The 27,884-nt window shown below is 61.4% G+C and overlaps 1 long non-coding RNA gene across 2 annotated transcripts; it reads right to left on the reverse strand.

The window, feature by feature from the left end:
• Nucleotides 1–249: 249 nt before the first annotated feature.
• Nucleotides 250–22,047, reverse strand: LOC144367833 (uncharacterized). 2 transcript variants are annotated; one of them, XR_013427336.1, is made up of 5 exons: nucleotides 21,644–22,047; nucleotides 14,975–15,098; nucleotides 13,729–13,861; nucleotides 13,047–13,544; nucleotides 250–12,861 (listed from the first exon to the last, which is right to left on the reverse strand). It is a non-coding gene; the product is annotated as an uncharacterized LOC144367833 (long non-coding RNA). The 2 variants fall into 2 exon arrangements; XR_013427337.1 differs by lacking the exon at nucleotides 21,644–22,047 and adding an exon at nucleotides 17,530–18,165.
• Between the last annotated feature and the right edge of the window lie 5,837 nt (nucleotides 22,048–27,884).

Raw genomic sequence — 27,884 nt, forward strand, 5'->3', positions numbered from 1 at the left:
CCCCCCCACCCCGAAATTATAGAAAAGAGCTGAGCTGGACACACTGTGACCGCAGGCGTGGACCGAGGTGGACACCTGACTTCCCGGCCTGGCTGATTGGCAGCCTATCCCCGCTGCACTCACAGCCGGCCTGCCAGTTACAGCTCCGTGCAGGAGACCGGTTTATCAGGGACAGGACAGTCCTGATGGTTGTAAGAATCTATGAGGGTGCCGTCTGGATGATATTAAGTGGAGCAAAGTAGGTCAATATTGTGTGGAATAATGAACTCGAGTTTAATCAACACATCATAAGCAAAATTATGTGGAGAAGCCTCGCATGTTATTGTTGCTGTTTGGTTATTTGACTACTTAATCTTCTAATATATGCACATAATAATAAAATAATTTTACATGTGGCTAGAAATCATTTTTCGACAATCATGCGGTGTACTTAACAATATGTTAATAATGCATCTTGCTGTATTTGTGGGGAAATGTCTTTGTACCCATTGGGAGACATTGGGGGCACACCCGTGGACAGCATGGTGTTCCACATGCACACAGTAGGAGCTTAATAACTTGGGCAGAGTGGAGTTCAGGTGTGTGGCTGTGCCCCGGGTCGCCAGCTGGACCTGCCCCAGGGAAGGACTTCCTGTTGTTCTGTGACACAGGGATCCTGGGAAGACTAGTTCTGTCCACTCGAGAGGCCATATGTGACCCTTGTGCTTTAGAGGGGCCTCCTGGCTGGCGACTCCCGAGGCTGCTGCCCCCCTGAGCCCAGCCCCTCCCTGGGAAGTGAGCTGGCTGCAGTGAGCCCCGGAGTCAGGTCAGGCCCGGTCAGCACCTGCCACGGACACTGCTCCTGCCAGCTAAGGGAGGTGTCCCCATGTCCAGGGGCATTTGACCCGCTGAAGCTACACCAGGCCCTGGCTGACCCACCTGCACCCTGGCTGAGGGCGGGGCGGTGCGCTCTGGAGGGCGGCCTCCCTCTGAGCCTGCTCTCTCTCCCTGGCCTCTCCGGTGCCCGCCGTCTGTGAGACAGCAGAGGAGGGAGCACGCCCCTCTCCAGGAAGTCGGCATTGGCTCTGGCCCGGGGATGCATCCTGTGCACGTAGGAGGCCAGAGCCTGGCCGTGTGGTCAGCGGCCTTCATCATCTGGCCCGGCTGCTCTGCTCCCCTCTGAAAGTGACCTTCAGAGCTGGTCTGCGGGCTGCAGGAAGCCAGATTGCTTTCTAGTAAAGCACAGTTTAGGCTCAGTTTCAGGGATTTTCTGGGTGTTTTTATCTTCGCAGAGAAGCCATAAAGACTCAGTGGCAGCTGGGCTGGCCGCGGAGCTGACGCTGGCTGTGCTCATCACAGGGTAATGGCCTTGCTGAGCCGCGCTCAGCTCAGGCAGCGGCAGACGCAGGCGGGCAGCTTGATGGATGCGCTTCATCAGCGCCTGCACCAGGCGGGCGGCTCTGGGGTTCCGGGGGGCCGAGGTCCCGCTCCAGGGGAGGGGCGGGTAGTTTCCAGGGGTCAGGTGCCGAGGGCCAGGCCAAGGGCACCGGTGGGCCTGGGGGCAGCTGAGGGAGCCGGGGGCGCTGGTGGGGAGCGGGGTGAAGCCCTTTCTCCAGCTGAGCGGACGGTCAGTTCTGACGCTGCCCTGGCCGTTGGGTTGATGGGATTCGTTGGGGGAGGCCGTCTTGGAAGCCGGGCAAATCCCAGTTTCAGTCTCAACTTCCCCGTGATCTCCAGGCCTCAGCGAAGTCCACGTTTTGAGCCTCATTTTCTCTGTTCGTCCAACCAGGACCCACAGGCTTCTCGTCACCCTTTGCCCTGTCACGAGCCACCCCAGACTTAGAGGCTGACCAGGAATTTCATACTGTCCTGCAGGTGGGTGGACTGACGGCTCAGCAGAGGGGGGTGGCGTGGCTTCTCTCGTGGGTGTGCTCAGGTGGTGGCTGTACCCAGCCTCTCCACTCAGCCTCTTCACTCACTGATGGCCAGGGCGGGGTCACCTCTCCCTCCCTGGCGCCTACCCTCCCGGCCCGGCTGTCCGTCTCCTGGTGGTCGGTTGCTTACATGGTGAGCGCTTTCCCCAAGACTGTGCAAAGAGGACGCAGACAGAGGCCACAAACAGACCCCAGGGCTCCTGCCGCAGCCTCCTCCCCAGCTGGATGGACAGCCCACCTCCACCTGGCTGCGGGAGGAATGGACAAGCACGACTGTGGCCATCTTCCCCCATTCTCCAAGGGCAGTAATGAGGGAAAGAGGCCAGGCGCCCTCCAGCCCTGACACCGGCTCCCAGGAACTGGCCGCTCCTGTCCCTTCTGCCCGTGTCCTTCCCTAGGCCTCTAGAAACAAGAGCTGTGTCAGCAGCACCAGAGGCCCGTGTCCAGCCTGTCTTCCAGCTGGCCACGCAGTGGGGAACCTGGACACCGAGGCTTTGGGTGAAGATGGCTGGTCTCCACCCTGGCTGCACAGGGGAGCCCCAGGGGGCCAGCACACAGGCCAGCTCCTGTCCCAGTGCCGTTCTCATTTGGTGGTTATGCACGGTTCCCAGATCTACTTCAACGCCAGCCGCGAGAGGGCAGCCCTTGGGCTCCCCAAGGAGTGCACTGCTGAGCTAGGACCCAGGGGGGGAATGCCGGAGGGAGACCCCAGACGACGGGGCCCAGGTCGCAACGTCCCATGGGCACCTGTCACCTGCGCTCTGGCTCTCAAGTTCAGCCGGAGGGCACGGACGGCCATGCCGCGTCGCCCCCGCCTGCCCGTCTCCTCTGGTGAGCGCGGAAGGCGCTTTTCTTCTCTGGAGACTCAATGCCACAGTCATAAAAGCAGCGTGGTCACAGAGACCCCGCTAGGGAGGACGCGGGCATGTTCGTTTCCGCCAGGCCCGCCACGGGTGATGGATATAAATAGCCGAAGGGGAGCGCTGAGCAGGTGCAGATATCACCACGTCTGAAGGAAGGTGCCGCGAGCGTATTTTTCCTGGGTAACTGGGGTTATGGGCAGCTGCCCCGAGAGCGGGCAGGGTCTGCTTCTGCAGCCAGCGCCTCCAGGCTGAGTTAGTGCCGCCCCTTGCTGCTGCCAATGTCCACCAGCCAGTTAACCCTTTCTAGCTGCTGGCGAGTGTCCCCCACCTGCACCTGCCCAGCTTCCTCTGCCCACGAGAACTCCTTCCCTGCCCACGGTCACTGTCTGAGGGTGAGGACGCAGGAGGCTGCAGGAGTCAGGGTGGGAGGCGAGGTGACTCTGCCGCAGGAAGGAGAAGGCAGGCGAGCCTGATGGCCGTCTCTACACAGAGGCACAGGTGGCCCACTCCACCCTCCCGCCTGCCCGCCCCTCAGGCTGGGACAGGCTCTGGAGGGACCCTCCACCTAAGCAGGCTGCCCAGTTTTCCGCTGGCATTGGGCGAGCTCAGGAGTGGCCTGCTGTTCCCGAGCAGGAGCGGGCAGCAGAGCCCAGCTGGGGCAGTGTCTCTGGGCTCCCGGTGTGTGCGTGACCCTCCGCTGCCTCTGCTCTGGACGCTGACGCAGTGGGGAGGCCTGGCTGGGTCCTGGAGCGGGGAGGCCACTTTCCAGCAATCTTTGAAGGTCCCAGCAGGTTTCACCAAGTCCTGGGTCACCCCAGGGCTTGCCAACGCCCGACCCTTTCCTGAAGAGTTGGTATTTGGAGAAACTAGGTTCTGTCCATTCTGATGCGGCGAGCAGCCGATTGGCAGCTCCCGGGTCACCTCCCAGGGACCTCGGCAGCCTGGACAGGGGATGTGGGTTTATGGGAAACCTCTCTAGCAGGGCTGGGGCCTGGACAGGACCCTCCACCTTGGGCTGAACAGGGTCAGGGTCAAGTCCAAGATCCAGGTGGGGCAGGGAGGCGACCCCTGAAGCCTCTCCTTGGTTTTCAGAGAGTGTCTTCTCCCTGTGTCCTTGATGGCCGTCCCTCTGTGTGCCTGAGTGTCCCGTGGCCATCCCTCTGTCTGTCCTGATCCCTTCCTAGGAGTACTGCAGTGATGTTAGGTCAGGGCCACCCTAATGGCCTCCTTCTAGCTTCATCAGGTAAGGGACGCCGGCCCTCCTGACAGCACGGTCCAATCTGAGATCCTGGCCTAGACTTCAGCCTGGGAGTTTAGGGGGACACTGTCAGCGCCCAGTCTGTACGGTCACTCAGCCCGGCCACATGACGACGAGGGGCCAGGGCTGTGGGTGCAGGAAGAGGATGCACCTCCAGGTAGCGACCTTCCCTGGCTGGCCACGGCCAGTCCCCGCGGCAGCTGTCCCTTCCACCCCTGCAGCCTAACGCAGACGGATTGCTCCTCTCACGTCTACAGGCTCTTGAACAGAGAGCAGAATCGATTTCATATATGGAGGCGGGAGCGTCCCCTGCCAGGCCAGCACGGGGTGCATTTGGTGACAGAGCGCCGCCCTCAGCAGATGCTGCTATCCGGGAGGCTGGGTGTGCGCCTGCCCCCGAGCAGAGGGCAGCGCGCTGGCCTCGTGCCCCATCACCGCCCAACGGGTCTGAGTCAAAATTTTTTTCCCTCATCATTTTCCACGGATCTGCTGCCCCTCAGTGAAACCGTCTGCAGGTCATGAAATAGGACCCATCAGCACTTTCAGAACTCATTTCCTCCACGGCGTCTCCGAGCTGGGAGTCTCAGCCTCGTCAAGCACTTCCCTTGCTCAAGAGCCTTCGGAGGCTCCCCACTGCCTGCCCTCCTGCAGGAGCCGTGCTTCCTCCCCTGTCTGCAAATGGGACTTACATCTCTGAACAGCTCAGCTACTCCCCACCGCACCCCCACTTCCTGGGGGTGCAGTGTCTCACCTTCTGCCCCAGCTCCCTCCAGCTCCCTGCCTCTCTGGGTTCCTACTGCTCCTGCAGCCTGAGCCAGTCAGAAGGTGGCTACTCTGGGATTGGTCTCACAGGCCGGAGCGCCATGACGCCATTCTTCTCTGGAGCTGCAACAGGCAGGCAGTGAGGAAAGGGCTCCCACGTCCTCCAGGAAGTCACTAGGGCTTGGGCTCTGGCTGGACAGGGGTCTTTTCAGGCCACAGGATTATTTTCTACGGTACCAATCATGGCTTTGAAATCAAGGCATTACTTATTTATCTAAAGCCCCAAATACTTTAATCTGCAGGCTTTCTGCCTCTGTGACTCAGCTGTTTCCTTAAACAAGGGTGCTCTAGGTGTCCTTTCTCTGCTGTGACCTTTGGGGCCGGGAGTCTTACGTTGGTGTAGAGAGGACAGATGCCTGCCACCCGATCCCGGAGCGATGCCCACACCGTCACCAATGGACTGCTGGCTTTGTGGACTTCCTCTGCAGAGTCCCTCGGCTTCGGTTTCTCAGGGACACTGTGTTTGGTTTTGCAAACTGCAGCGTAACGTAGGGGTCAGCGTAGGAACCCTGGAGCCAGCATCCTGGTTGGAGTCTTGGCTCTGATGCTTGCTAGCTGTGCGGCTTAGGGCAAGTCACCTCACGTCTCTGTGCCCTGCTTTCTTCAGCCGTGAGGTGGGGGCTAATCAAAGCACCTGGCGGAGACAATTGCTGCAGGGGCCGAGAACAGGGTCCTGCGGCTCCCTGACGCAGCCCTGGGAGCAGAACCCTGGATTCAACCCAACTTCCCAACTTGACTTTACCACTCGTCCCAAGAAATTCTGGCCCCAGAGAGAGGCTGTCAATGAGTGAATCACTGGTTGTCACCTTCAGCCACGTCCCCAACGTCCCACTCTCCTGCTTCCTGCTGCACCTAAACCCCATCCCTGAGCTCCCAATCAGATCCACGTGTGGAAAGTCCCCGCCTGAGACTCCCCTCGCCCACCACAGGCTGCTCTGGGGGCTTGGGAAGGGGCCTCTGCGTGGTTTGTGACGTCCGAGGGGCTCACACCCTGCTCAGCCACCACGGACCTTCCTGGGGCTCCTGTGTTGATGATTGTGCGTGTATAAAGCGGGTAGTTTGCATTCTTTACGTCCTACTGATGGTGGACAGGGTGTCTCAGTGCCCCAGTGGGACCAAAGAGGTTGTCTCCCTGGTGGAGAGAAGAGAAGCCTCAGCAGAGCTGCAGGAGGCCAGCTGCAGGACAGAGCCCAGCAGCGGCCATGCTGCCCCCTCGCCCCTCCCCCCTCCTGGAGCAGAAGGGTCCTGGCCGCGAGGGACAGGGCGGGACCAGGCAGGGCTCAGACCCACGTGCCCCTGCCCTCTGGCCCTCTTACATGACTTCCCCTTGTACCCCTGTGTCCTCCGGAAGCCTGGCCCTGCCCTCCTGGACAGGAGGTGAGCTCAGAGGAGACCACTGGGTAAGGCAGACAGGCAACATTTCCAGAATGTTCTCTCCCGTCACCCTTTCTAATATCTCATAATTGGATATCAATGCTTTCTGGTGAAGGGCATCTCAAGGACGCTTCCTGAGGAGTGACAGGTTTGGGGGGACACACCCCCACCCCGTGACTTCCTGCTCCGCGTGGTTTGGCCAACCACAGTGATTGGTGGGTGCTGCCGTGTGATGGTCTCGGGTCTGACCTGGGGCTGGAGAAGGCTCGGGGGGCACAGGAGGGGGGCCCTGCGGTGGAAGCAAGCCAGCTGCGAGGTGACAGGAGAGGCCCAGCCACACTTTGCCCCGGCTGCCCCAGAGACGGAGCTCAGGGGACTTGGGAGGCAGCCACCTCCTCCCAGGGGCAGCCCAGCTCCTCTTGGAGCAGGATTTCCAGGGCCCCCTAACCCCTCTCTGCTGGGCTGGGCTGAGCCCTTTCCTTCACTTTCTTCCTTCTTTGGTGTTTAGCACACAACAAAGCCACCCCTTTTGTCCCGGGAGCGGATCTCCTTACAGGACGTGATGACCTCTGGGCCCTGGGGGTTCTTCCATAGTGCACGCCCTTGGACTCCCGCTGAGGCTGTCCTGAAGGTGGGCACCCAGCCTCGAAGGCAAGCGGGAACCAGAGCGGGCGCTGCAGGGGCGCGGGACGCTGCCTCCGGGCCACCTGAACCTCAGTCCTCACATCACAGAGGCAGGGTCCTCCTTTCCCGTTCTGGGGCCATGGCGGGGGCCAGGTGGCCCTGAGACTCAAAGCCCCCCAGACTCGCTGGGCCAGGAAGTGCTAAGACTCGTTTGTACCCACGCCGTGAATCTGAAATTCAGGCAAGTTCAGAGAGGGCGGGCGGCCTGGAGAGGAGGGTTCAGGGAACAGATCCCTCATGCAAGTGGGCAGGCAGGAGGGCAGTGCTCCCGTGGGCAGCCTGCGCCTGGACGGAGGCGCCCCCCATTCACATCCCCATAATCGATTTGCCAGTTACCAGCCTGCCCTGTCTCGGTCCACTGTACTGGGCAGCAGGGGCCTCACATGGCCGGGACAGCGAGGTGCTTACAGCTCAAGAGTTATTTGCTGATTGAAGAAATGAATGTTTCTTTTCTTTCTTTTTTTTTATCGAAATAAGCCCTGAAGGGGAAACACTTGATTCTGGTGGCCAACTCGCTGCTGACTGGCTCATCTCCATTTCTTTTAAAACCCGCGCAGCCTTGGACTCTTTCCTAATCCACATTGGTGGTTCCCAGCGGGAGCCGTCTGGCCTCGGGAGACATGTGGCAGGGCTTGAGAGGCTTCTGCTTGTCATAGGTTGGGGTCGTTACTGGTGTCCAGAGGGGAGGACCAGGTGCTGCCAGCACTCCACAGCTGCTGGACGTCTGGCCCCAGGGGGATGGCCCCCGCCCCCCGTGGAGTGGGGAGCCCTGAGGCTGTGGTCTGAGGTTTTCACTGTGGCTCTTGATGCCCCTGGATATTCCTGTCCATCTCCTCAGGTCAGGAGCTCCAGAGGAAGCTGATTCTTCATGGTCACAGGTGGATGGATGGTCAAGAGGGGCAGGGCAGGTGCAGCCTCCCCCAGGTGGATCTGTGTCCAGGCAGCATCTCCTGCGTGCCTGGAGGGGGAAGTACCAAAGGACAGTAGGGGTTTCCAGAAACCGCGGCTCTAGACGGACCCTGGGGTGCAGCACAGGCTGGACAAGTGCTGGTGTGGTGCAGGGATCAAGGCCTGAGCCAGAGAAGGTTCTGGAATGGCTCCTGCTCAGTGGCAAGAAGTGGACTCCTGGGCCATCTCCTGGCTTAACAGATGGCCCCTGGGGTGGACGGCAGCTCACTGCAGTTTGCCGTGCTCCGTCTGCCTGCCAGCCGTTCCATGAGAGCCAATTTGGTGGCTAAGAAACTGCTTGGAAGCGTGTCCCATGCCGTGACGTGGAGCACATGGCAGGACACAGAATTGCAGAAGGTCGGGGGTTGGCCTTCTCCAGGACGCTGGGCAGCCAGCCTCCTCCACAGTCCACGTCTGTCCCCCCTTCAGGGTCATGTGGGGTGACCTGGGGAGGGGGTATCCACGGTGTGGGCACTTCTGTGATCGTGGACCTGGAGTGAGGGGAGGTGGCCACAGGCCGCCCCTTCACAGCCGTCCCCACCTCGCGGACGCCGCCTGCACAGGTGACCCCCCCCCGCCCCGCTAACCTGGGCCCAGGGAGCCTGCCCTCCTGGCCCGCGGAGAGAAGGGCATGAGGTGGGTGTGACCCTCAGCCTGGGGCCACCACCAGGAAGCTCTGGGTGCCCCTGGCTGCAACCCCACCGGGTGCCGTGGCCTGAGGAAGCGTTAGTGGACGCGATGCGAACATGGCCTCTGACTTCACGGTGGCACTTCTCAGGACACGGTGTGCCCTCATACATCAGGGCTGCCCAAGAGACAGGCGGGCTTTTCCCAACTCGCCCTCGTTTCACACCTCGTCATTCCACTCACACGATGGAGAAGAGCGCGTGGAGAGGGACGGCCCCGCAGACCAGGGAAGAAGGGAACAGGCGAGGGACGCACCCTGCAGAGAACGCTGGCCCCCAGGACAAGGCAGGTCTCCAAGCAGACCTAGGCGGGGCTCTGTGACGAGGAATCCCAGGCAGCAGGAGCGTGGCAGTGCCATCGCTGAGGATGTGTGTGACATCCTCAAGGGACAGATAGCGCGGGACACCATCCAGGCTGGGGGAGGATGTCTCCAGCTGCCCTGGGGCAGGCAGAACTGGGGCCACGCCTGGTGGGAAGTGGCAGAGCTGGGGACAGGGACGATGGTGGAGGTGATAGCAGGTCCCTTTGTAGAGGCAGGTCTCTGCTGTTTGGAGCGAATGGTCTCATGCTGGTTCACCTGGCACCGTCACCCACAAGGACACAGCTTGAGGACCTCCTGCGACTGAGCAGGTCCGTTTCCATCCCAGGGCCTCCAGCGCCCCAGCCCACCATCCTCCTGCCCAGGGCGGCCGCTGTCCTGAGTTCTGAAGCCGTGGGCAGGTGGCCTGCTTGTGCGTTCACAGGGAAAACGTGGGATGAGCTGCTCCTCACCCGCCCGTGCGCTGCCCCTGGGGAAGGGTCACCCTCTGCTCCCAGCAGCCGCCCACACGTGGCTGCATAGAGCCGCGTGGTCTGACCTCCTGTGTGCACACGCTCTGCGGTCCTCTGGTGGTCACCGTGAGTCGCACTGCAGCTGTTTGCCGGCCCACGGTGGCCACAGGGCTTGTGCCTGTCCAAGGTCAGGGGCTGTCGTCACTGCTCCACGGTGGCTGTGGCCTCTCCCGCCACCAGGCATGGCTGTGGCTTCTCCCTGCTCAGCCCGAGGCCTGATCTTGCCCTCTCTGGTCAGTCTCCGCTGGTGATCCTCGTTCCCTTCCCGCGGTGATCGATGAGGGTGAGCGTCTCATGGCCCATCGGAAGGTCCTCGTCCGCCAAGTGCTTGTTTGGAGCCCTTGGCCCTTTTCCACGGCGCTCCTGTCATTTTTAAGTGCTGAATTTGTGGGTGTTTATTTTTAAGTTCTAGAGTTTGTTTGATCAATCTCTACAGTTTCCAGTTCTCTGCCAAAACTCTGCTTCTTGCTCTTAAATCTCCTGAACGTATTAATCAGTTACTCACAAGGCGACGTCTGACTCCCAGCACCTCAGGGTCACTGTGGGTGGCCTACTTAGTCTGCTTTTCTCTTCATTCTGGCATTTTTAAGAGGCAGCCCGCAGGACATGGACAGCACACGGACAGCACATGGACAGGACATGGACAGGACATGGACAGCACATGGACAGCACATGGACGGGACATGGACAGCACATGGACAGGACATGGACAGCACATGGACAGGACATGGACAGGACATGGACAGGACATGGACAGCCGTGTTTCCCAGGGCTTTCTGTGGTGGGGGTCCTGAGCTCTGGTCGCCTCCCCACGGTAGCCTCCTGCCTCGGTTTCTCCCTGGTCCTCTGATCCCTGGACTCCTGGTGGGGACCGAGTACCTGCCTGGACAGCAGCCCTCACCGGTCCCTACCTGCTCCTGTCCTCTCTGGAGCCGAGCGGGTGGCCTGAGCTGTCTGCGCGGGCGCGGCTGGAAGCCGAGGTTCACATTGTCTTTCTTTCTGTTGCTCCTACTCCCCTTGGTCCCCCTTTCTGGGGCTCGACAGGACGGCCACCTCCAGCTGCTCAGTCCTCGACCCCAGCCTTCCCCGGGTCCTTGGTGGCCTCCAGCCTGTTGGCTGTGACAGCTCAGTCCAGGGCCTCCTGAGCCCGCCTGCCCCGGGTCCTGCAGAAGCTCTGCGCAGCCGCACGGCCTGCCTGCGTCCCCTCTGTGTGTGGCCCTCCTTCCCGAGGGGGACCTGGCCCCCGCCCCGCGTCCCTGCTGCCCTGCTTGGACTCATGTCCCTTCAAACAGGGCTTGCTTCCCCCCAGAATTTTCTGTTCCATAGATTTTGTTTACGACCTTTTCTATCTGAAGGCTCTTCTGTCCAAAAGGGATCATTCACAACAAGTTTGTCTCTGGTGCCGGGACGTGGACGTCTGGGGAGCCAGCCAGGCCCCGGAGAGGGCCTGTGGGACGTGGTGGACAGCAGTGGGGGACCTGAGGCTTCTCTAACTGAGAGACGCAGTCTGACCTCTGCTGCTCTCACGTCCAGGGTCAGCCTGTGGCTGGCCCGAGGGTCTGCCCTTGTCTGGTGTGTCCCTTCCGTTCAGAGAAGCACTTGGGACCAGGGGGTGCGAGGTTCCCTGGGCACCCCTGAGCAGGAGCTGGTGTCGCCTGCCCCGATCCCCAGGATCCTCCTGTCCATGAGTCGGAGGTGCTGGGGCAGGGCCCGTCCCGGCAGGTCTGAGTGCGCCCTTCCCCGGTGCAGAGCCAACACCCCCAGAGGCTGCTGGTTGCTTTTGGAGAAAACTAGGATGAAAGTTCAGAGTCTTTTCCTCGTGAGCTCATTCCCGATCCGTCCTCATGTGGGTGTGCCCAACTCTCCGCGTTGGAGACCCCTGGTCCGCGAGGCTCCCAGGTCTGGGATCTGGAGAGGGGCTGGGGGTCTCAGGGTCAAGGCATGGGTCAGGCTCCCTTGCCCAGGGCCACACCAGTCCCGCAGGACCTTAAGAGCTGCTGACCATTCTGCTTCTGGGTTTCCAACGACAGTGACCTCCCCTGCGCCTCACACAGAGCTCCCACATTGCCTCGTGGGCCGGACCCTCATCCCGGGGGGCAGTGACCTCTGTCCCTGGGCCCCAGGCAGCTGCCAGTGCTGTGCTGTTAGGGTCAGGCCACCTGCTTAGCACACCTCCGGATGCGTGCTATGTGAGCCCTCTGCCTCTCCTGTGCAACACCGCTTGGGCAGGCCGGGCGCGTGATGAGTGTGCCCTGCGCAGAGGTCGTCCTCCGGGCCTCTTTCCTCTGCAGCCATTAGAAGGCGGCCGGCATCCCGGCTTCATTAGCGGGCCTCTGATGGACTGTTGGGTCCAGGTCCTATCCAACCGACTCAGCAAATAATCAGAGCGATTTCTAATGCTTGACCTGGCACTGCACAGTCTCTGGAACAACAGCCACATCGGGAAAAGTAACCAGCCTGTCTGACACGGTTCTCCTCCGCTCGGACGAGCACCCCCTCCCCAGGCAGAATCTCCGTCCTTAATTGGTGATTATCAATGGGGCTTACTCTTCTTCCAATTTTTACTCTGTTTCGAGATCACTAAGCCAAACGCAGCCAGTCCTTCCTATCTGCAGAGTCCCCATCCATGGGCTCCACCAACCTCAGACTGAACATACTGGAAGGAAAGTTATATTTGTACTGAACATGTGCAAACGATTTTCTCTTATCATTTTCTCTGAATGATACATAGGGACTATTTGCATAGCTTTTACATCCTACTCCGTAGTAAAAGTAATCCCATTAGGCCTTCAGCTGATGGGATGAGGCCCACCGACCTTACGGAAGGCCTCCTGCCTCACTCGGGTTCGCCTATGTTAATGTTTATGTCCAAACGCGGCCTCACAGGAACCTGCAGAATAAGGTTCCACTGTGTCTGAGCGCTGTGGCCCAGCCAAGCTGACACATGGTATGAGCCAGTCTGCCTGGGGAATCCTAACCGTCAACACCTCCGAGGCGTCCTGGCAAGTTCCTCACCCGCTGTTGGGGCCTCTGTGCGGATATGTGGCTGCCACTCATGAGCCATTTCCAGGAATTGGGGAGAAACCCTCTGCATCCCCACAAGATTCCCTGGAAGCTCCTTCCTACCAGCACAGGCTCGGCTGGGCCTGCAGTGGGTGGCCTGGGCACGGGGCATCTGGTCCCCAGGGCCTTCCCTAGGAGACACGGCCTGTCTCCAGTGTGGGCCCCCGTGGCTCGTAGGGAGACAGCAGCTGTCCTCCGGAGATCTCTCCTTGCTCAGGGCTCGGGGGACACAGGCCCCGCGTCTCTGCCGAGTCCATTCCAATAATCTAATTTGAAATCCTGTTTCTGGAACACAGCGGGCTTCCTGCGCCCGGGCAGAACAGAAGAGAATGGAACAGGGGCCGTAACGGGAGGCATTCCGGGTGTTTGCCGACTTGGAAGTCAACAATCTGTTCTCTCACGGGGGCTCTGACCTCTCCTTTTGAAGGGAAACAGGAAACACAAGCCGGGTACAGACAGTAAATATTTTGCTCTCACCAATCCTCCCATCTGGGCTGACACACGCCTCCCCTGGACCCTGCACCCTCCCCCGCCTCCGAACGCGACTTTGGAGATCAGCCTGAAGGTGGATGATGGAAACGAGTTGGAAACGCGATTTATCACCTTTGAAGAAACGTCAGCTGCAGACTCCTGGGTCCTGGCAGGGGAGGAAGGGCGAACCCTGGGAGGGAGGACGTCACTCCCCACCTTGGGAGCCTCGGTGGGTGGAAGGATGACATCATGGGGGTGCAGATCAGCCCTGCACCTCCACTTTAGGATCCTCAGTGACCCCTGAAGGGTCAGGGTCTGCACAGAGCGCCTGGTCTCCGGCCCCCAGAGGCGCCTCCTCCTTGGGCATCGGAGGCCCCCTGGGCAGCGCCCCACCACGGCCCGTGCCCCACCACGGCCCGCGCCCCACCACAGCCCGCGACACCTGTGCCTCCAGACCATGGGCATCTCCTTCCCCCACAGCCCTGGGGAGCCCCAGGAGGCCCGGGGCGCAGGGGACACGGCAGGGGACAGCGGCGAGCAGGCTGGGCTGAGTGGCCGGGCCATGGTGAGGGCTGCTGTCTGTGAGTAGCTTAAAGACGTTCAACAGGAGCTTCTTCTTCTGGGGAAAACCTGAGACACACCGTCCGTTAGGGCATAACTACCAGGAGAGGTTTCTAAAGTTAGAAAGTGAAGGGTCCACTGATGTCCCGGGGGCTGCTGCCCCGGGGCCAGTCACCTAACCACAGCCCACTTCCCGCTCCCTCCCCACCCTGGGGCAGGAGAGGGCTTCTGTCCCCCAGCCTTTCCCCTCTACCTGCTCCTCAGGGGGTCACTCTCCAGGAAGCCCAGCTCTTCAACAAGGCCAGCAGGAGTCTGGGCGTCTCCCAGGAGGCAGGGTAATGGAGGTGCATGACACAGGAATCCGCCCGTGGGGACAAGCATGTCCCCTGCTCCAGGAGAACACGGTTTGCAAAGAAAGTAGAAATACCCTGCACTGTGGCGAGGCCACAGAGACAGGATACAGGCTGAGAGGGCAGGGCCAGCAGCCCGCAGGGGGCGCTGAGGACGCCCCACCAGAAGTCAGGGTGAGCATGGGGGGGGACGTGTGGCAGGGCCAGGGCAGGAGGAGGAGCCCTGGTGCCCCAAGGAAGGAGGTGAAGGGGACCCCAGGGGAGCAGGCACAAAATTGGCAGGGAGGCAAGGCAAGACCGTGAATGGCACTCAGGCCTCTGAAGTAGGGGCAGAGACACAGAGATGCAGAGACACAGGGACGCAGAGACACAGAGACTTAGAGACTTAGAGATGCAGAGACACAGAGACACAGTGACTTAGAGATGCAGAGACAGAGACTTAGAGACGCAGAGACACAGAGACTTAGAGACTTAGAAACAGAGACACAGAGACGCAGAGACTTAGAGATGCAGAGACTCAGAGACTTAGAGACTCAGAGACACAGAGACTTAGAGACACAGAGACACAGAGACACAGAGACACAGAGATGCAGAGACTTAGAGATGCAGAGACTTAGAGATGTAGAGACAGATGCAGACACAGAGATGCAGAGGCACAGAGACACAGAGACTTAGAGACGCAGAGACTTAGAGACGCAGAGATGCAGAGACACAGAGACACAGTGACTTAGAGATGTAGAGACACAGAGACTTAGAGATGCAGAGACACAGAGACACAGTGACTTAGAGATGTAGAGACACAGAGACTTAGAGATGCAGAGACACAGAGATTTAGAGACACAGGGATGCAGAGACACAAAGACTTAGAGACACAAAGACTTAGAGATGTAGGAACACAGAGACACAGAGACGCAGAGACACAGAGACACAGGCCACTCCAAGTGAGTGGGGGGGCAGAGAGCAGCCCCGCCCACCGTCCATGGCGGCCCGAGGCCCATCAGGGAGGCCCCGGCTGCCCCCACACTGCTCGCTCCAGCAGCTCCCATCCTGCGGGGCAGAGTGGCGGGAGGTGCTCTCCAGGCCTCCAGGGTCCCTGGTCCCTGCGTCCAGAACCCCGAGGGCACTCCAGCCACTTTGTGCCACACCGACCTGCCTGGACTGCTGTGTGAGTGCTCGAGGTTCCAGGGTGATCTCGACCTCTGCACGTCTCTCAGGCCAGCTCAGGGTCCACCCAGGAGAGAAGGGTCCACGTCGCCCTGCGGAGGAGCCAGCACTGGGGAGGAAGGACAGGTGTGTGGGCCACCAACTCAGGCCCCAAACCTGCCACAGGCCACCATCCATGCCCACCAGGTGACGCCAGTCAGGGGCAGCTCCTGGCCCTGCAGCTGGAAAGAAGGTGACCAACCATGGCCTTTCCTTTCCTCCTTCCTCATCCTCCAGGGACCAACAGAGACCCCTGGACCGGCCGCGTGGCCCCGCCAGATGGGAAGAGTGGAAATGGGGTGGCTTCAGACTGAGTTTGGCGCTGTTTTTCAGAAGTGTCCCAATGCCACATCAAGCTGGGGTCACCTTCATCCCTGCCCTCGGCAGCGTAGCTGAGCCAGGAAGAGCATCACTATCAAACCCAGACTGGGCCTAGTGGGTCAGAACCAAGCTGCAGACCAAGGAGGGCCCTGGGACGAGGACAGACACTTTTCCCTTTAAGCCCCAAAGCTTGCCAGTGTGGCCCCAGAAGGACACCAGAGGGTCATCTAGGACAGAGCGGGGTGCCGCAGGTGCCTGGCCTCAGCACAGAGTCGTGTGGGAGCCAGGCGGGGGCCCCGCTGGCCTCTCTGCAGGCCTGGCCTGGCTCCCGGGTGCTGGGTGAGCCGTCCTGGGCTGCAGCCCTCGGAACACTCCTGCGTCCTGGCTGACCCAGCTCAGTGGCCCTGCCGCCATGGGCACCAATGGCTCAGCGGGAATCCTCGGGCTCCCAGAAGTCAGCCTCACCATGGAAAGCTCTCTGGTTTGGAGTTGGGCTTGTGTCCATCTGCACACCGTGACGCCACGGGCCCTGCGTGGACTGCCGAGTTCTGAGCCTGGTGACCTCCGCTGGCCGGGGCTGCTCCCTGCAAGCCGCTCCCCCTACTCAGTCCACTGGGCTGGGGAAGCTGCCCCAGCCAGCTGGTCTTCATGACAGCGTGGGGCTGTCACCTGCCAATCTCACCATGGCCCCAGCAGGGCCAGCTCTGCCACCCAAGCTCCACTTCTCCCTCTGCCCCAGCCTCTGGGTATTCCTTGAGCACTCAGTCTCTCACCGCAGGGCCTTTGCACGGCTGATTCCTGTGCCCAGTGCCCTCTCACCCAGAGAACCCTATTGCCCTCGGCAGCTCCTCCTCCCCTCCTTGTGGAAAGGGGGCTCTCGGCCCGTCCTCCCTCCAGTCTGTCCGTCTCTCCCGGGTCGCTCTTCCACTGGTGCTTTTCCATCTGACTTGCTCTGTGTGGACCTGGGTTCTACTTCCTGTCCCTAGAACGTGAGCTCCCTGGGCAGGGTCCCACTGTCCTCCCAGGGCAGAGCCTGCACATGGCCCATGGCCGAGGCTCAGTGGAGGTCTGCTGAGGGGCTGAGAGGGTTCAGGCCCTGTGGGTGGACCGACCGCCTCTGCTGGATTCCCACTTCCTGCCCCCTCGCCCCTCAGCTCCAGAATCCACGCGCACGGTCCATGGCGGGGGGTCAGCCTGTTTCCCACACGTCCACCTCCACCTGGTTCTAGAACCCTGCGGAGCCTGGCCTCTCCTCGCCGGCTCCGCTGTCCTGGAAGAACCACGGCTAAGGAGTCTGAGCTTTTCTCCTAAAAGCAGAGAGCGGAGGGGACAGCTACTCCGGGGGCCATTGGTGGCCCTTCAGCAGCCCGGCTTCCCCGCTTCCTGGAACCCGCACTGCCAGGAAGCAGAGGGACACCTGCTTCCAAGAACTAATTCCCAGTGGATTATCCCCTCAGCCCCGCCCGCCCCCGCACACGGCCACCCTCCCAGGGACAGTGCTGCACAGCCTCCAGGCAGCTCCAGAGATCACCCGCAGCCTCTGACGTCTGAAGGGGGTGGAAAGGAGCCCAAATGATGAGCTGGGGCCACAGAAGGAGAGCCTCTGAGGGGGCCTGGCCCTTTGGAAAAGGCTTAGGCTCTGCAGGCCCCGAGGAGGCTCTGGGCCAGGACCCTGGCTCAGTCGAGCTGGGCTGGCCAGGGGACCCGGCCCTCCTGCCAGCACTGGGCACTCCCGGGCGCCTGAGCCCTCTAGTGGAAACTGTGGCCATGGGAGTCCGGAGCACATGTCCCTCTCTGGCCATCTGCACGCCCTGCTCTCTGGGGCTGGCCCCTGTGCCTGGGCTCCTCCGTGTGCCCAGACTGGGCAGGGAGGAGAACCTAGGAGAACCTAGCAGACCTGTCCTGGCGTTGGAGGAGCCAAGGGTTCATGACCCCTGAATCCCGGAGCCCGAACTCAGCACCAGTCCATGTGTTGATGTCAGCTCCGGGGGCACCTCCTGGCAGGGGCAGGGTCCCCGCTCACCCAGGAACAGCAGGGCCCAGGCAGCTTTGCCCTTGCATAGACCCTGCAGCATGCTTAGGACCCCTGAGGACACACATCCTCCATGGGTGGCATTTAGTAAAATAAAGTGGGAGAAAGTAAAAGCAGAGAAGCCCAACGCACTGCCCATAGCGCTCACCTGCGCATCTCAGACTGGGAATAACAGGCCAAGTGTCCAAATCAAACTTCAAAAACGATGTCCCACGTCACGCAAATGTGCCCATGTACCTTGGTGAAAAGAAGGGCAGTTCCACCTGGTCCCAGGCCACAGGGGCCAGAGAGTTGGCATGAGTGATCCCCGCTGCCACTCCGGCCCAAGAAGCAGGCCTGGCACAGGACAGACGCCCAACATGTGCCCCCGGCATGAACATCCCCCGTGTTGTGTGCTGGAGAAGCTGCGGCACCTGTGTCCAGGGCCAGGCCTGAGGAGTTGGCCACGTGTCCCCAGCACCCACCGGCCAGGCCCCTTGCCCGGGTCTTCTCTGGGCCTCTGCTCCCTGCTGCAACATGGAGCTTGCTCAGGTTCATGAAGCGTCCCCGAGGGGTTAAGAAGCTCTGGGAGCCACGTCGTGCCTGGCCCCAGAGACTGCCCAGTACCGTGTGCCTCAGCGGCCAGGGACAGCAGCAGTGGCTGCAGAGGGAAGTAAGGCACAGCGGGCCACAGTAGGTCCAGGAGAGGAGGCTGGACGTCCGGGAGACACTCTGGTCCCCAGCTCTCTGGGCACGGAAGCCGTTGCTTGGGCTGTGTTAACCGGGGGGGGGGGGGGGGGCCTGCAGCTGCCACTGCCAGATAGGGCTCCCCACTCCCTGGAGGAGGCCCCCGACTTCCTGCCATCTCGGCACACGTGGTGAGTATCACCCTGGGACTGGGGACGTCAAGGTCACCTGCTACAGGCTGAGCCTGCCACACCAGCCACAGGGTCAGCACCCCCGCCTCCGAGGACCAGAGGCGGAGGCCACAGGAAGCCTTGAACTTAAATTACAGAGTAAATTGGTTCCAGATTCCAAATTTAGGTCCTGGTGGGACTGCCCTCCCTTTGAACCAAGATTTATGGTGACATTGCAATGACATGGGACGCAGTTCTTGGAATTTGATTTGAAAACATCCCTGTTATTCTTCAAATTCCAGAATACGTAGGCGACCTTGTATGCTCCAGTGGGTTGGGCTGCTCTATTTTTATTTGACACTATCGTATTTTATAGCCCGAACTGATATCACAAAACCACATTCGAAAGCCCCTGAGTCGTTGGTGAAGACCCTGCTGTCATCAGGCCCACTGGGAGGGGGCCAGGGCCTGCAGCAGGAGAGACTAGTGCTGTGTGGGCAGACGTTCTCCCAGCGCAAGCGGAGCCAGGGGCTGGAGCCCTCCTGCTGGCCAGCGATGGTGTCCATCCTCCCGGTCACTGGGCTGGATGTCCTGACCTCACAACCTGCCCTCCGTCCAGCGGGGCGAGCCGCCCTCCCACAGCACGAGGCCCGTCCTGGCGTTCCCCGCCCTTGCGTGTGGGCTCTGACCAGGACAGGAGGCAGGGGGTGCTTTGGGGCTCCGCTCCTCTCTGCAGGGACCCACAGCGGGCAGTCCCCTGTGCAGATCTCACCACAGGAGGTGCTGCAGGCGCCCGAGGAGCGTGGGAAGGCAGCTCACCCTCCTCTGCCAGCTGCCCCCACGTGGCCCGGCCCCCTCCCTGCAGACGCAGCTGGCCTCCTTGCTCGTGGCCCCTGGAGGAAACCCCAGGCTCAGGGTCGTCTGTGGTGTGAAGATGTGCACAGTGCCAGGGACCCCTACACCCCGAATGCATGAACCAGGGAGGCCCATCTCAGTGTCCTCCTCCTCTTGAGTCAGGTGGGCGTCCAGCGGTGCCTATGAGAAGTGGGCCACTCCTGGGAGAGTCAGAGGCCAGGAGGATGGGCCCCAAAGCACACAGAGAACCCTCTCTGGGGAAGAGAGTGCTTGGACTGAAGGCACACAGGACGCTGTCAGAGGCCGAGGTCAGCCAGCGCTTGTCCCTGACAAGGCATCCAAGCAGCGTTTCTAGAGGGTTCTATTGATTCTGGATAAATGTCTCTGCTCTGGGCAGCCCTGTCTTCAAAGGTTCCATGGTCCAGTGGGGGAGTGGGGACACGGCCACCCACGCACACCTCCCTGGGGTTGACATCTGGGAGCACGCGCCTCCCAGTCCCACCTGCCCTGTGCAGACATTGGCATCCTGTAGAGTTAGTTTCCCAAAGAGGTAAAGTTCTAATCACGGTGTCAGTTTCCTGTTAATGCCTGGTAAATGACGAGGTGTTTATTTATTTGTCAAGTGCTGGGTATTTGTTACCTGCTATTTAAACACGGGCTGTGCACCACATTTAAGCTTATTAAGCGCTAGGCATCTGAATGCCTGCTACTTAAACACAGGTGTTGTGTTCAGATCCTGAGTGTTTCAGTATCCAGGACCTGGTGTTTAGTGCCTACCTCCCGTCCCCCAGTGAGTGCACATGGCCCAGCAAGGTGCCAGCCAGGAGGTCATGAGGACGAGCAGCGGGTGGGGTGCCAGGCGGCTGCCGAGCCCCCACCTCAGCTGCCAGGCGCACTGTCCCAGCCGCCGCTTCCTCATCCACAACTTAGGCCCAAGCCCCAGCAGGATTCCAGGGATGGCCAAGCCCGAGTTGCCCAAGGCCTTTCCTCAGCTGCATCTGCCCTGAGCTGCCAGCCGCACCCTGGGGAGGCCCAGGAGGTGTCCCTGCAGGGCTGCCCTGGACGGCTCCAGGACTGGAGGGGAGCTTGGGGGAGCCAGGTGGCAGCCTTCCAGAGGGCGCAGAGTGTCCTGAGGGAGAGGCTGCATGGCCCGACTGCAGGGCAGGAGAGGAGAGTGGGCGGACAGCAGGTGGGGACACCACAGTCCTTCCCTGGAGGCCCCTGGGGAGGTGGGAGCACCCGCGTCTGGGCTCTGGGAGCGAGGTGCAGCTGGCTTGGCTGAGGCGTAACTGGGGCTCAGAGAGGGCGAGTCCTCAGGACCACACAGCAAGCACATCAGGTCTGGGGCCTTCTATCCAGGGCCCCAAACCCTCTGCTGGGCGGGGATGGAGGCTCTGCCTTCCAGGCCCTCCTGCTGGGGAGTGTCCTCTCTGACCTCCGGGCAGCTCTGGGCACCTCCTCGCTTTCAACAGCCACAGGCCCCCTTCCCCCTCCACAGCCCGACACACGAAGAACCGCCAGGTGCCGGTGCGGGGTGCTGGGTGCTCAGTGCTCAGTGCTCATGGTGCTCAGTGGGTGAGTCCCTGATAATGATCTTTCACGGCTTTCCCAGAGAGCGTGGGGGCACCCCACTCTTGACCCAGCCACACTGAGAGGACAGACAGACAGACAAAATCCAGCACCACTCCACCCTCACCGTGGCCCAGGGGGCCAATTTGCCCCTCTGCAGGGCAGCCGTGGGGCTCCCAGCTGCTTCTCAACTGTGAAGAGGAGGAAGCAGAGAGAAGGCGGCGGGAGTGGGGAGGGGGCGTCCCCAGGGCCAGCGTCCCCTCAAGCTCCCGGATTCAGCTGTCCTGTGGGTCCCTCACCCCGCGGCCTCCCATACTGTCTGCTCTACCCACTCCCCACCACTCACGGAGGGAGGTCTGTTGGGTGCCCATGTGTCCCTGGTGGCTGATGAAGCAGGCATGGGTTGTCACCAGCCATGTCCCAACCAGGGCAGTTCTTTCAGGATGTGACCAGTTGCAGGACAAGGGTGGCAGTGTCTGTGGGGGCTCCCCCACTGGCCACCACACCTGGCAGTCCCAGGGGCTCGTGAGGGCCCCTGCTCTAAAGCTAGGAGAGCACAGGGCAGGGCCCCACCTGGATTCCCCGGGGCTGCCTGTGCCTTGGGCTCATGTTGCAACCTGCCCCGAGGACAGGAGGACACTGGCAGCTGACCCCCCTCGGGCTGGGTGCACTCTGAGCCCCCAGCCCCGGAGGAGCAAGCCTGCCCCCCAGGGAGCCCCAGAGCCTGAGGTGCTGCCCCTCACTGGGAGGCCAGGGCTCTGGAGAGCCCCTGTCCCCAGCACCAGGGCTGGCATCTCAGGCCCGACCTTCTTTCCCCCAGCACTGGGGTTTCCTTGGGACAAAGTCTCTACAGATGGGCCACGAAGCGTTGGCGTCCCCAGCAGCTCCCAGGCCACCTTCCCTCCAGCGCTCAGGACTGCGTGAAGGAACTCTCTGGAGAGTCCCACGTCCCTCCCCTGGGAGGGGCCAGGCCCACGCGAGCCTCCCCAGCCCTGCACAGACCTGTCCCAGTGGACGCCTTATCCTCCCGCCGACCGAGACCGCCCGCCCGTCTGCGTGGTTTGCTCCTCGCCTGTCGGCCTTGGGTTCCGCTGTTTCTGCAGCGGTCTCCTGTCCAGAGGGCAGGACGGCACCACTGGCCTCGTAACCCAGCACGCGCAGCAGGAGGTCTCCTCCTGGAACCCAGGACTGGGCTTCTCTGGGTGGCTCAGGGGAGGGCCGAAGCAGACAGAAACAGGCAGCAGGAACAGCAGGAGAGAGGGGTCGGGGCAGCGACGGACGCTGTGACCGGACGCGGCCAGTGAAGGCGGGCGAGAACCTGAGCCCCGGCCCCGGCCAGCCAGGGAAGCGCGCGGGGTTCCCCCGGCGCCTGCGCTGACGACTGGCCAGACCGGCTTCTCTGGCACATTTCAACCGTTGAGTCATCTAAGGGTGATTTGCCAAGGGCCTCTTGCCTGGACTCCCGGAACAAAGCCCAGGCCAGGACAGCGGCAGGAGCCTGCCCTCCAGAGCACCACTGTGGAGATGCTTGTCACCCTGCCACCAGGGCAAAGGGGAACCATGGCAGGGGACCCGGTGTGTGTGAGCGGGGGCCTGAGGACACCATCGCGGCTCCACAGGAGGAGGCCCGGGCAGGTGCACTGGGCCAGGGCAGGGCCTGGGGAAGGCAGGTGTCTCGTCCCTGGGGAGGCAGGACAGCAGGGCTCGCTGCCCGTGGGCAGGGTCAGAGGAATCTGTTTCCTGGAGGAGGCTGGCCAGCCCACCTCCTGCTAGGTGCAGTGAGGGTTCTAGTGGGGGACATTCCCAGCCTGGCCAGAGCAGCTGTGGGCACGAGGCCTGAGAGCAAGGACGTCCCCAGGGACAGCAATGGCTGTAGGCTGGGGCCAGCCACCCCCCAAGCACCCGCTCAGGGCCCATCAGCACCACCTGGTGCAGGACTCGCCTTCAGTGTTAAAAGTCCAGCCCTCGGCAGTAAACGGGAAAACGCGGGAATCTACTGCTCATGTCCAGCTCTACTTGAGAGTGTCCCTCAGTGGGTGTCCAGCGAAGTTCCCCAGCTAGTCTTCCCTTGGGGCAGAGTGGGGCAGCTTCGGCTTTGAAGTTGGTGACTATGTGTGGATACGATTTAAAGTCCCTGAATCAATATGCTCACCATGACAGTGACGTAAAACACACAGATTCAATAATTGTGTCCACGAAAGAGGTGAAGGAGCCTTTGAGCTGGCTGGTCTACCTGGGGACTTTACCGACCTCAGGTGCCCTACGAGGGGACTCGGGAACTCGGCTGCAACTCGCAGAGGTGGTCTGGAGTGTGCAACACAGAAAACTGTGTTTAGCACCCCCCCCCCCCCCCCCCGCCACATGAGACTCTGAGCTTGGAAAATGGTGACCTCGGGTTATCAGAGTTCTTAAGGAGCCTGCACTGGGGGCCATCGGGAATAGCAAGTTAATTATGTGGCTCCCGCGTCACCCAGGGAATTTGCTGATGGAATTTGCAGCTGGGGATCTGTACCCTCGGGGGAAGATGTTCCTCACCTGTCACGTAGGCTGGTACTTAGGACAGACCTCAAGGCTGACCGTGTCAAGCGTGACCCGATCATCACTTGCTCTCAGGAAGCGTGGCGGGTGTGACGGATGCCGCGGGAGCCCTGCCGAGCTGCGGGTTAAGTGGATTCCAGGAATTGTTTCGGATTCTCAGCAGCAGCGACCTGGCTGGCATGTGGTCAAGTCCACCCTCACTACTGAACACCAGCCTTCCCAAGGTCGCCCGGGACATCCACGCGACTGGACCTGAGACGCACCTGGTCTCCCCGTGCCCCGGCTTTCAGCTCGGGGGGAGCCTCAACTCCCTCCATGTTTCCTGCCCTCCCCTGGGTCACTTCCTACTGCAGGGTCCACTCCTGCCCACCTCCTGAGCTGTCTCTGCTTCCTCAGCCCAGGAGGTGGGGGAGGGAGCGCTCAGTCCCCCTGGGGGTGACTCACACTGTGGGCTCCTCCAGGGCTCCGGGCTCACACCGCCTCCTGCTCCCTCCAGTCCATACGAAAATGCACCAAGATCTCAAGGGGCACCGTCCAAAGGGAGAATCCCAGGTTGTCCCTCCCTGACCTCCCTCATCTCAGGGAGTCTGACCCAAACTCAGGACCGATTCCGATTCTTCCGTCCCCTCCCCTCCTCCGTCGCCATCACCCAGTTCTCTGGTTCTCTCTCCTCACGTTCTCTCTCTGAGCTCACAGCGTCCCAGGCCCACCCCTGCTGACCGGGCCAGCCCCATCAGTGTCCTGCACAGCCCCCGCCCATCTCCTGCTGTCCTTGGGCCCTGATCTCCGCTTCACAAGCAGCAGGATGACCACTCTTGGGCTTGTTACTCCGAACCACGTCCATGGCTCCTGAAGACCTTGCCAGGGTGCCCGAGTCCTCAGGATGAAGCCCAAGCCCTGAGTGTGGCCAGGAGACCCTGGGGCCTGGCTCTGCTCCTGCCCCAGGCAAAGGATCCACGGGGAGGGTTGTCATTGTCATCTCCCTTGCCAGGAGGTTCCACCGGCCCTAGGCAGAGCCCTCCCCCCAGCTGGCCCTTGGGGAAGCTCTCCTGCCGGCCCCACCTCCATGAGGGGGCGCCTCTCCTGTGCCCATGTGCACGCTGGGCCACGTGCCCCAGAGGGTCTGTCACACTCCCTCTGCCCCTCCAGCTGCACATCCTGTCCTCTGTGTCTGTCCCAGCACCCCCTGTGCCCCTCTTATCAAGCTGTGCTGGTGGCTTCGGGTGCCAGCTGTTCCGTCCAGGCTGAGAGCCTCGTGCTCGACCGTGTCCGTCCCTGTAAGGAAAGGCCGGCCACACGGGAGCCCCGAGGAGGGAGGTCCACCTGGCTCACGGTCTTGGAGGGTCAGTCCATGGTCGTGGGTCCACTGCCTTGGGGCCCGTGATGAGGCACAGGAGCAGGGTGGAACAGGTGGCAGGAGCCGGTCACTTCCTGGTGGCCAGGAAGCAGAGAGTCAGGAAGGGCAGGCCCCACCTCCCCTTCAAAGACACACCCCCAGGGACCCCACTTCCTTCCACGGGGCACACCTCCTGAGCTTCCACCAGCTCCCAGAACACCAGGGCCAGGACCAGGCCTTTGGAGGACACTTCCCCAAGCCACAGCAGCCCTCCGTCCAGGTCCTCGGCTTGATGGAATCCGTGTGTCCAGGGTGACCTCCACTTTGCTGTCCCAAAAGTCAGCATTCATGTGTCCAAGTACCAGGGTGTGGTCTGCTTTGGGGCCACCTTCAGGCCCCTGCACACTGTTTCGTAAGCTTCTTAAAGAGACGCTGTTTCCCGCGGGGGCTGGGGGGGGGCTGCTGTCTTAGGCGCTGGTCAAACCACTGGGATTAGCCAAGGGACATTGGGTGGCTTTTCTGTTTGCTCTAGGAGTATTCTCAACAGGGAACCACAAGCCTGGGGTTGTGCAGACCACAGAGCTCCGTCTTCAGGACAAGAGGGTGGCCCTCTGTGCTCAGGAGGGGAGGGCCAGGCCTTGGGAGACTTGCTTCCTACACAGTGGTCCTCCCCTGGACCAGCGTGAGTGGGCATCTGGGCAGGCAAGAGTGACGAGGACCTCAGCACACAAGCCAGGACCTGCCCACACACCAGGCGGTGTTTCTGGGACAGACCCAGTGGAGGTCCTCTTGTTCCAGTACTCAGAGTGGGGTGCAGCAGCCGGCTTGTCCTCCCCACCCACGTGTGACCAATGCCCTCCCGTTCCTCCTCGAGCTCCCGGGCAGCCTCAGGTGGCTGGGGGAAGATGCCGGCAATGGCTCCCTGCTGCTCCCTCTCCACCCTAGGTGTCCTCCGTGGGAGGCTCAGCCTTCCCACCCCGGGGGGCCCAGACGCCCCCTTCTCCCTCCTCTCGTTCTCTTTGAAGGCCCAGCACGGTGCCTGGATTGTCCACAGGACAAAAGCTCAAATTAGGAGCATTAAGAAATCACGATCAATCTCCCCCCAGGAGTGGGAAGGACGGACCCCCAGCAGCCCAAACCCATTTCCCTTCATTTCTCTCCTGATGCTGCTCCCCTCCCCGAGGAGGAGTGAAGTGAGACTCATTTCATTTTTGGTGTGAGAAAAACAACAGGCAGACGAGCCCTGGGGGCGACTCGGCTTTCGTCTGGGAGAACAGGGCTGTGCAGTCCCTGCCCCCGGGCCTTCTCTGTGGCCTCGGACGGGCTGTGACCACGTGCAGAGGGGAGGCAAGGGTTGGCCAGACAGAGCCAACAACTGCGTTCAGACGCCACCCAGACCTGTGATCTGAGCTCTTCTCCACCTGGCTCCTGAGCTGAACTAGACCATGACGCCAGGCTTACTGGGTCTGCTAAGAGAATCCAACTGGAAACGCACATGCCGACTCCGGCCCTGTGGCACCCAGAACCCGCCAGCTCTCCTTTTCTCCCAAATGAAACCAAGGACGGAATGATGAAGTGACAGGTCCAGCCCAGGCCACCCTTGGAGAAGCGACCCTGAGCAGCAGGAAGCCGAACAGCTCCTTCTCCATCCATGGGAACACAAGGTTAATACACTTTAGGAAGTTGAGTGGAAGGACGATGTCGGTATGTTAGAATGTTGCTCAGAAATCATGCATTTCCCCCAATCGGCTAAGAGGAAAGATGGAAACGTCTTCTTTGAAGCCTTGCTCTCTAAGTGCCTCCCAATGGTCTGACCAGCCAGAGAGGGTCGAACCACCCCTGAATCCCACGAGACGTTCTGTAGTGAGCTGCCTTTTGCTTACCTGGCCTGGGCCTGGCCTCTCCCTGCCGATGGGGAGACTTCACGAGGACCCCGAGGGACTCTGGAGGGGGCTGGGCTTGCTCGTGGAGAGGGAGGGGTGCATGTGCTTGCTCCCGCCCAGCCAAGTGTGCCCTGCCTTTATTTTGGAGATGTGTCAGGTAGGACCCTGCTGGTCATAAGTCACCAAGGCCACTTCACAGTGGCAGGAGAAAGGCCAGGCATCTGGGAACCCACCGGCTCAATGGTCTGGCCAAAGAGGGAGAAGCCCCCCCAATATCCACTCATATTTGATGAGCTCCCTCCGGGCGTTGCAAGCAGGTGGGTGGCGGGAGACGCCAGGTGCGACTGTGACAGCTCTGGAGCTGGACTGGAGCCCCCAGACGGGGTGTGCACATTGGTGGGGCACAGTCCCTCGAGGGCACCAGGGAGGGTCCTTCCCAGGCTCCTCTCCAGCTTCTCGGGGATCCTGGCATTGGGGGGCCCTTGTTGTGTGGCCACCCCACTCCCTGCCTCTGTCTTCACATGGCCTTCTCCTCCATGGACAGAGTCAGCCAGGTGTGGTGTGCACAACCGTGATCCCAGGGGCTGAGGAAGTGAGGCCAGGCCAAGCGACTCAGCAAGGCCTTGTCTCAAAATAGAAAAATAAATAGGGCTGGGGAGTGTGGCTCAGTGGTTACGTAGCCCCGGCTGGTGCCGAGACTCAAAACAAAAACAAGGGCCGGCCGCATCCGGTCAGCACCCACGCTGCCCCCCATCTTAACCACCCACATCTGCAGTGGCCCCGCATCCTGGGTTCCGGGATGCATGAGTTTGTGGGGACGTGACAACCCAGGCCCCCAAATCTGACTTCACTGGCCACGTCTCCCTGCCGCCAGGTCTTGGGCCAAGGCTGGTTCTCCCACGTCCTTGTTGAAGATGGTCAGCACACTGGTCACCAGCTGGGCCCTTCCTGGACCTGATCTGACCCACCTGTCCCAGAAGATGCAGAAGCTCACTCAGACAGGCGTCCCTGGACGTCTGCCCACTGCGAAGGGGCCCTGTGGCCGGGATGGTGCCCTTCCCCACGAGGAAGGGGACAGTGCTCACTGCTGCACAGAGGGACAGCTCCACGGTGAGACAGTGACGAGCAGTGGCAGGGGCCACCTGGCTGCGCCATCAGGGTGGGAGGGGATGTGCCTCCCTGGCCGCTGCAGCTGACCAGCCCTGAGTCAGATGGCTCCAACGCTCCGAGGGATTAATGGGCCCTCGGAGGAGCCCTGCTGAAGGAGTGAACCGGACTGCAGACCCCACCCACAGCCCCTCTCAGCCCTGCCACCGAGGCTGGTCCAGCCCTGCCACCGAGGCTGGTCCTGCGGCTCTGTCCTCCAGGGCTGGTCCAGCCCTGCCCACGGAGGCTGGTCCAGCCCTGCCACCGAGTCTGGTCCTGTGGCTCTGTCCTCCAGGGCTGGTCCAGCCCTGCCCACCGAGGCTGGTCCTGCAGCTCTGTC

Source organism: Ictidomys tridecemlineatus, chromosome 11 (assembly GCF_052094955.1).
Source record: "Ictidomys tridecemlineatus isolate mIctTri1 chromosome 11, mIctTri1.hap1, whole genome shotgun sequence".
Taxonomy (NCBI): Eukaryota; Metazoa; Chordata; class Mammalia; order Rodentia; family Sciuridae; genus Ictidomys; species Ictidomys tridecemlineatus.